Genomic DNA, 9,486 nt, shown 5'->3' with positions numbered 1-9,486 from the left:
GGATTTACACCAAACCAAAATAATGTTCTTTCTAAACCAACAACTCCCTCTCTGCCACATTTGGTGTAATTCCGTCCATCAGTTCGGGCTAAACTTGTGTTCAAATTCCCTATGGGAAATTACATGGAAAACCCAAATTTTTTACCCCCCCCCCCCTTATTCTTGGCACCCACTTGATCACTCTGAAATTTCCATACAGAACTAGACATACCGTGCCACATTTTTGGGGAAAATTCAGTGAAGATTTGTCAAACATCACCAAAGTTATTAGCAAGTCAAAAAACGCTTTTTGTAGGGAAACTAAGTTCTAACTAAAACTACCTACCTACCTATAGTCACAAAAAAAACGAAGGTTACAGGGACGTCAAAGTTAGGTTCACATTTTACACGCAGAAAGCAATAGAAATTCAACAGTTATTTTTATCTTATGAAACAATAACTCGTGGCCTAAAGTAATATAACTCATGCCCCCGCCATGCACGGTTTGGTCATTAATAATGTTATTGCAAATGTTGCAGCAAAATTATCAATGGTATCATAGAACATGTCAGGACTGATGTAATATGTGGGTAATTAGCAGTGCGGGTGCGAGTTATAGGTACCTTAGGGCATGAGTTACAGTTCCTTGGGATAAGTACATCATGCGTGAAGGGGTCATTTGCCCAGCTTGCAGTCAACTCCCCATGGGCATCCAAACTGATACTGTGCACTGCATTCCTCCGCAGGCCCTGTGGTCAGCCCCCCACAGGCAGGCAACCCAGAAGAGGGGAACTGAGTCGATTATGGCCCCAGGAACCCCACTCCCTGGGGCCCTTGCATATAGGAAATTGGTATGGGGCACACAGCCCCCTAAGCCAATTTTGGCCAAAGGGACCTCATCTCCCAGGGACTGGCCATCAAAAATGAGAAGTAGGGGGACATGTGGCCGCCTCCCTAGGCAAATGTGGCCAAGGGGACCCCACTCTCAAGGGTTTTCTAGATTTATCATTTAGGAGGGGGGCCTGTCGCCCCCTCCCTGTGCCACTATCAACCCTGGGGCTCCCCTCCCCAAGCAAAAATTAGGCACCAGGGACCCCAGTCAGCGACTGGCTGATTAGTGCAAGGGGGACAGGGACCATGTGGCTCCCTCCCTGGGATGATGTTAGCCCCTGGGACACCATCGCCCAGGACCTAGTCAGTCAATAGTGGGTGCCCTGCCACCACCCAGGGCACCCAGTGTCTTTTACTTTGGGCAACATGGGTGGTGCCAATACCCCTGCGGTCTTTGTCAGCTCCCTACCTCCAGCGGGAGCCTGCATTGCTCCTGCACACAGCGATCAGCAAACAATGCAGCTCCCTCATGCTGGAGCATTTTTTTCATCTGTTTCCCTGTCCACTTCCCTGACAGCAGGCAGGGAAATAGATGAAAAATCAGCTCCCTGCATGACAGAGCATGTTTCCTGCTCCTGCCTGCTGGGAGCAGACTTACTGTTTGCTTTCACTTGGCAGGAGCTTTAAATTGCTTCTGCCAAGCTAGGGCAAACAGAGGTTTTCCTGTCTGCACTTGTGCAGGCAGGTAAACCACAACATGCCTACCCCAGTATCATTAAATTGTTCCTGCCAAGTGAGGGTAAACACCTTCCAGCACTGCACTAGTGCTGGAAGGTGAACCGCTATGTCCCGGGTTGGGCACCCTAGGACATAGCAGGAGCCTTGACCTAGAGGATTTGGTCCCCAGGACCATTAATTGCTCAGTGAGGGGGGCCATGCGCACCCCCTTTCCATTGCGCAGCAGGGACCTCTCCCTCTGATATATATCAGCCAGGCCCAAGGGTATGGGGTATCTGGGGCTGAAAGCGGCCCGGTTCCTTTAGAACTTTTTTTTCTGGGCCCCAGGAGATGGGGTCCCCATTACCAAAACCAGCCCAGTAGGGGGGCTGTGTGGCCCTCTCCCCATTGTTACATTCAGCCAGGACCCGGGGGTTGGGGTCACTAATGCTGAAATAGGCCAATGTTTACTAGAGGCTGAACCCCAGGATAGGAGTCCCTGGGGCCGTCATCTGCCTGGGGGAGGGGGGCCACATGCACCCCCCTATTTATTCAACATGGCCTACCTGGGGTGCAAAATTACTTTAAAATGTTTTTGCCATGGATTAGTGGACCTCTGCGAATTTGTGGCAACATTTTTAAAACACTAATGTTTTCAGGCCCCAACGGGGTCCATGTAGGACCTCCACCACCAGGCCTAGTTGGTTAGGGTATTCCTATTCTCCCCCCTTCTGCTGAGTCCGAGTCCCAAGATGGCTGACATAACTTCAAGGTTGAAGTGGTGCAAGCCAATCAGATCTCATTTTGAGATCTGTCCGATCCGCAGATGATTCACTTCCCTCGGTATCGATTTATCTTTTTCATCTAATGACTCAGGAAATGCTGAATGGATTTGCACCAAATTACAAAAAGCACTCTTTCTGGACCAAGATCTAGAGTTCTGCCAAACTTGGTGCAATTCTGTCCAGCGGTTCTGGCTGTAGTCGTGTTCAAAATCCCTATAAGAAATTGCAAGATGAAAACACATTTTGGGGCCCTCCCTTTTTCTCAGCCACACTTGACAAATCACCCCAAAACTTTCCAGATTGCAGCTTACAGGCATTCTAGTTTTGAAAGTTTTGTAAAGATTCATCAAACGGCGCTATAGTTATCCACAAAACAAAATACACGTAATCTATGGAAGCTAGGTCCTAACTATACCTACCTAATGGCAACTATATATATTCACTGAAAAAAACAAAGGTTACAGGGACATTATAGTTAGGAAATAGAATTTAAAAAACCCTTAGAAATTCACTGGGAAAAAAAGGTTACAGAGACGTTATAGCTAGGCTGACATCAGTGATGTTCATTTCAGATGTCATCAGTGATGTCATTTGAGATTTCGTCAGTGAAGTCATCATTGATGTCACTGACCATGTCATGAGTGATGTAATATGTGAGGCTGTATGGGTGAGTGAGTGGATGTGTGTGTGTAGACCAGTGAGTGGGTATGTATATACTGGTATGGATGTGTAAACGGTTTTGAGAATGGTAGTGTGAAAGTTGGAGTGGGTGTATGAAAGGTTATATGGGGTGTGAGTGGTACTTCAGAGATTCTGTAGATGATGTCATCAGTGATGTCATTTGAGATGTCATGAGTGATGTCACTGACCATGTCATGAGTGATGTAATATGTGAGGTCATAAGCAGTGCATTGTGTGGGTATGAGTTATAGTTAGCTCAGGTAACCATCACTGCTGTATTTCTCCGGTTTTACATGAGTGAAATGTCAGCCTAACTGTAACATCTCTGTAACCTTTGTTATTTTTCAGTGATTTTCTCAGTTTAAAAAAATGCTAATTCTTAACTATAACGTCCCTGTAACCTTTGTTTTTTCAGTGAATTTCTAAGTTTTAAAATATTCTATTTCATAACTATAACATCCTTGTATTTTTCCATAATTAGATATTGAACATTACATCTGCCCGGTACACCTCTTATAGTCTTATTTGTCATCTATTTATTTAAAAAGTACATAATCATCTTATACCAAGATATTTTTGGTTTAAGTGACGACATCGGGTTCGCCGAGGACACATAGTGAATACAGCATGTTTTTGACAAAGTGTTAAACACATATCAAGAAATATTTTACGTAAAGTTTAAGTCTAGCTGTTTAGTAATATATTAATTTAACTTACCCCTGTGTATTCATTTGTCGTAAAAACAATATCAGAAATGCATTTTCCTTGTTTGCGGCGACATAGGAAGTCACAGTGACATCGGTAGTCACGAATGCAAATGACAACGTGTAAAACACATATATAGACATATTTTACATACATTTTTGGTCTAGCTGTTTAGTAACATATTGGTTTAACTTTATTTTAACAACACATTTGTCAAAAAATAACTTTCCACATCGGTACTCGCAAATAGCACATGACTACCAAAAAAAGAAATGTCATTGGTTTACACGGTCCTCTTGATGAAAGCAAGCTTACACCCATTTCTCCCTTAATGAACTTTCCCGATACAGGTTAGTTTGCTATAGGAGCTCTCCCAAACTGATTTTGAAATTTGAGCTGGTTTTTAACTTTTTTTGGCTATTTCTACAAAAATAAAATGGCATCAAAAGAACCAAAGGAAGACCTGCAACTGGTTGAAGTTGTTGGACATCAGGAGGACTCAGCTGTACAGGAGTAGTCTTCTGATGAAGAACCAGCAGTGAAGAAGGAAAGCATAGCTTGGGATTTTTTCACTATTCCATCTGGTAAATCAAAGACCACAACTATATTGGTTAGGTGCAGCATATGTGAGAAGGCATAATCTCAGGGCACAGCCCAAAACATTTCATATGGTACAACAAGCATGTTGTATCACTTCAAAACATATCACAAGAAGCAACTTAAAATTGCATAGAGACATAGAGAAAGAAAAGGAGAGGGATCATCAGTCTCCAGACCTCCATCCCCTGTGAAGAGAAGATGCAGTGAAAGTTCAACCAGAGTGAAAAAATATAAACAAAGAAAATGTATTAGGATTTCATTTTGAACACTAGGCAACCACAACAAGATATCATGATGAAGTGGAAAAGAGACATCTTAATGCAACTTAAGTCTGCTGGCATAATTGTACCTCCATTTCGTTTTAATCTGTAGTAGCAGAATGTAGTCGTGTAATGTTTTATAAATTCCTTTCCTCCACTTAAAAACTGCCTTTTATTTCGTAACAACTTGCTGTAGACAATACCGCTAATAGGCTGAATAATGTCACAGAAACTCATAATCCGCATACTTGTCAACACAATACCACATTTTATTATCTTAAATTGTCCTTAGAATTGTGATTCTAGAAACAGCAGATATCAGTTTAGTAACTTTTTAGGTTGTCTTGATTTGAATGTCATTTCTATGTCATTGCACTCTGTTCATCCTCTTTGACATCTTAAATAAATTGTGTAGTGTGTAGAGGTTATATTAACTCCTTCATGAAATTTGATTGCTATAGTTGTGAAACACTTTTTTAAATGGAAATTTGTCCTGCTGCAAATTTGGAATTTCAGTTTCAAATTTAGAACCATCCACTCTGCATCATGCTATCATGACTATGACATATTTTCCATAGCTTTGTAGGAACAATATAGACCTAAGTTCTGGACTACAGTTTGGACAGGTCATATGTTGATGGGTGTTTTTGGTTACATTTTCAAAGACCACAGCTTCACAATCCGGTAACGTCAAGTAGAGGAATCATTCCAAATTTATGTCAGTGCTACAGGTGAATTCACAATGTTCACAGTCATGGTTCTATTTAAAAGTTAAATCAAATAATTCATTGCTATTCACACCCACTTCCTCCAATAGTCCTAGCATTACCATTAAAAATTCTTGAGCATCCTGCTGAACATTTTGAGAGCACACTAGTAATCCAGTACACTACTCTACCTTTTAGACCTTTCTGCAGCTCTGTTTGTGGTAACTTGCCTGTCTTTTGCTTACACCACACTCAGTGTTGAGTGTAGTGTTACACCAAACTTTGGTGTAACACTACAGTCAACACTGAGGGGAGCGCAAATTGTGGACTGCTTGTACCATATGCCAAAGAGCAAACTGTTCTGGGATGTGATGTAGTGTCTGGCCACACCCTTTTCCCTGCCCAAACTGATTTTCATGACCTCCTCTATCATTTATATCATGTTGCTAATGTTCCTTATAGCAAAATTGTGCTCTGACCTATTGATTACACTTTATCTGAGCTGGGGATTACGGCCCGGGTGCAAAGAGACGGAGAGTACGACTTGAGCCTGAGAGTATGGCTTAAGCAAGAGATTTCGGCCTGCCTGCCTACATAAAGATACGACTTGTAAATGAGCTCTGTGATTACTAAAAGATGTAAAGCTAGACTTTTGTCAACAAATTTCCTTTGTGAATCTGGCACAGCATGTTTAAAGAAATACACCAACCTTACCATATGCATGACATTTTCAGCAACCCTAAGGAACATAGCTCACCATGTAAACATATATGTGTATTCATAATAGATATACACCTTTTTTTGTTGTAAACATTTTATTTAGTTACAGCATATCAAGTAGGATCAATACTAGGCCTGGGCCAAAATTCCGTTCCGTTCGCGGAAATTGCGATAATTTGGCATTTTCACGTTCCGCGGAAAGCGCGAAAATGTCAAAATTTCCGCTTTCCGCAGCTTAGCGATAATTTGTTTCTTGCTCGCGCTGTAAAATAATACATTCTCGCGTGCGCGCGATCGCCTTACCTGAATCCCCGCGTTCGCCGACAAGTTTTCCTGATCTGGTCGCGTTCTCCACGAGATGTTGGATTGTTGGTAGCCATTTGCGCTGTCTTGCGACAGTTCGCACCCGCAGTAACGTCATGCGTCGCACGATCATGTCTTTCTTCTCGCGATCATGCACCGCGAGACAAGTGAAAACAAGATGGCCGCGCCAGTGAGCAACCGTATGGGTACGTTGGTGAGCCGCGACCACGCAGAAAATACCGCGAACGGGCGGGAAAAAAACTTCTGCATCTTCGCGATATTTCCGCGTGTTTGCGGAGATTTTTAACATTTTCGCGATAATTTGCGAAAGTGAATTTCGCAAATTCCGCCCACCCCTAATCAATACAAAGCGATATAAGAGTTTCCATCATGTTGCTGATAGCAGTTATCAACAATCATATTTGTAGTCATACATTGCAACCCTCGGCTTGTCGCCACATGTGGTCATCGTCCCAAAGGGCAACTGTGTTCATCGATCCTATTAGAGTCCTCAGGAGAGCTGCGTTCTGTATCTCAATGTCGGGGATCAGCATCTCAAGTGTCCGTTCCAATCCTCACTCATAAGTATCTCAACAACCAGTAGAATAACAAAACTCTCCCCCCATCCCCTGCCCACCCCCCCCTTCAGGCATGTCGCTCCATCATCTAGTTCCTAGTGGAGCATAGTATCTAGTCATGTAAGGCATCTGGCTCCATAATTCAAGTAGGAAGGTGTCCACATAGGGGGAGCCACTATATAGTACATGGTGCAAACCCGCAAGCTACTTGCCCAGGTAAGGCCATGTTTCAATCCCCACACACAAATCTCCTCACTCAAGGGGTGGGTCAGTATCATCAGTAGGATGCTTGAGTAAGTCCACTAACGCCACCCATGCTCTCGCCGTGTCTAGCAATTTTTCATTACTTGTTCTCTGGGCCATCTGTAAACTAAAAATCCCCTCACAGTCAGCTAATTTTGTGAATTCTCACAGCCACCATGAGATGTTAGGTGTGCTGGCTGCCTTCTAGTGACTGGTAATTTCTTGCTTAGCCAGGACTAAGCCCAGGTCAATAAATGTCTGATAACTTTATTGTGGTCATATGAGGGAACCAGTGTAATATACAATATCCCGGTTTCAGTGTGCTGTCTCTATCTGTTATTTCTCCTAGTTTAGTCGATACTGCTCTCCAGAACCCCTCCAATAATAGACACTCCCACAACATATGCAAAAATTCGGCGTTTTCTAACCTACACCGCGGACAGGCTGTACTTGTCCCAAAATATTCGTTAATTTTGTGCGGGGTGAGATATGCTCTGTGGAGGACAAAGAATTGGATTAGCTGGAATCTCGCATTTCTGGAACACTTCCATGCTCTTTCTACCAGCGCTTCCCACGGCTTCTCCTCTATGGGTATCCCAAATCTGTGTCCCATTTGACACGTAGGCTCTCCAAGTGGCGCCTGATCTCTTGGGTGAGCCACCTGTATAGGCAGGTGACCGCCTTGATTGTCCCGGCCACTGATACCACATACTGGCATGGTAAAGAAGTCGGTGGTTCCGCCATCCCTTTCTTCCAATGCTTACGGATGGCTACTGTCAGTGCGGCATGTAAGAGGAAGTCCTGCTGAGGAAGTTTGTATCTCTCTAACAGATCATTAAAGGGTAGTAGGGTATTGTCCTCATAGAGGTCCCTGATAGAGGATATCCCCACCTCTTCCCAGCCCCTTAGTCCCTGCCAGTCTCCCCCATGTGGCAATACCTCGCAAACCAGCAACAGAATCTCGGGTGCCTATGGGGTCCCCTGTTTGGCTCTTTTACTAGCCTGGTTCCAACATTGACGCATCGCCCACAGATCCCTCGGAGCCTCTCTTTCACTCAAGGGGAGCCAGAGTAGTACTCGAGAAAGCTGTCTTAGGTCCAGGTCCATGCCCCCATGGGGATCCCCATTACGAAGTTCCCCGCCATCCATTTTGTGAACCACTGTAGTTGAGCGGCATGGTAATTGGCCTCGAAGTTGGGCACTGTGAATCCCCCCTCCCGCCTAGGTCTCAGCATGGTGGCGAGCGCTACCCTGCGCCTCCTAGAGCCCCATAAAAGTCCCGTAATCATGGTATTAAGTTGGGTAAAGAATTTTCGCGGTATCCATAGTGGCGGCGAGCAAAAATAATGAAGTAGTCGTGGTAGAGTGATCATCTTTAGTAGCACCACCCGTCCTGCCACTGATAGCGGGAGAGTACCCCAAAATTTAAAGTTACTCCTGGTGGAGCGTAACGCTCATCTGACGTTACCTTCCAGGAAGTCAGAGGTTGCGTGGTAAATATGCACTCCCAGGTAAATCAGGCATCTACGTCACCTCTAACGCGTCTGGTGGGACATCTCTACCACTCCGAACAGGAAAAAGGCACGTATTATTCCAGTTGACCTTGAGGCCCGCCACGTGTCCCAGTTGGGCCAACAGTTCCCTAGCGCCCTGGGGCCGTCCAGTAGCCAGAGCAGTCGGCGTATAATCATGGCCGTGTTCTGGGATGGAATAAAGCCCGCCTGGTCCACATGCACAAGCGCCGTTATGTGAATCATCAGGCGGCTAGCTAAAATGCTGCTTAATATCTTGTAATCTAGGTTGAGCATAGCGAGGGGACAGTAGGCAGTGCGATCCCATGCTGGTTTATCCGATTTTAGGAGTGGTATGATTATCGCTTCCCTTGTTGACACAGGCAAGCAGCAGTCCCGCTTCGACCTATTGTAGGGTGCCAGCAAGCGGGGAGCCAAGGCATCTACATACGTGGAGTAGAACTCAATCGGGAGCCCATCAGTGCCAGGGGTTTTGTTTCTGGCCATGTGTTTTATGACCCCCCTGACCTCACCAAGTTCTATATCCCAACCTAAGGACTCTGCTGCGTCTGCCTCAATTTGGGGAACTTCTATATCCAAGAATCCCTCCCCCTCCAACACCATTTGGTCCAGCTGGCTCTGATACAGGGCAGTGTAGTATTCCAGAAACAGCATTAATAGCTTGTTGTCTGTAGTAGGTTACTCCTTCCCTCCCCAGAGCTCTAAGATCAGTGTCCCTCTGCACGCTGGATTGGCCAGCCAAGCCAGTAACACCCCAGACTTGTCACTCTCAGCATGGGCCCGAGCCGCATATACCCTGTAATCAAAGCATCTCAACCGTTCTACTTGGGCCGCCGGTTCTTCTC

General features: G+C 44.8%; 1 long non-coding RNA gene across 1 annotated transcript in view; it reads right to left on the bottom strand.

Annotated features, from left to right (window-relative positions):
• LOC146867230 (uncharacterized) overlaps positions 1–9,486 on the bottom strand; it is a 282,421-nt gene that overhangs the window by 46,499 nt on the left and 226,436 nt on the right. Inside the window, exon 2 of the long non-coding RNA XR_014966076.1 lies at positions 4,162–4,279. This is a non-coding gene — a long non-coding RNA (uncharacterized LOC146867230). The remainder of the gene's footprint in view (positions 1–4,161; positions 4,280–9,486) is intronic.

Source organism: Triturus cristatus, chromosome 1_2 (genome assembly GCF_964204655.1).
Source record: "Triturus cristatus chromosome 1_2, aTriCri1.1, whole genome shotgun sequence".
NCBI classification, from domain to species: domain Eukaryota; kingdom Metazoa; phylum Chordata; class Amphibia; order Caudata; family Salamandridae; genus Triturus; species Triturus cristatus.
Note: the sequence above shows the minus strand (reverse complement) of the source record. Positions and strands in the feature narration are given on the sequence as shown.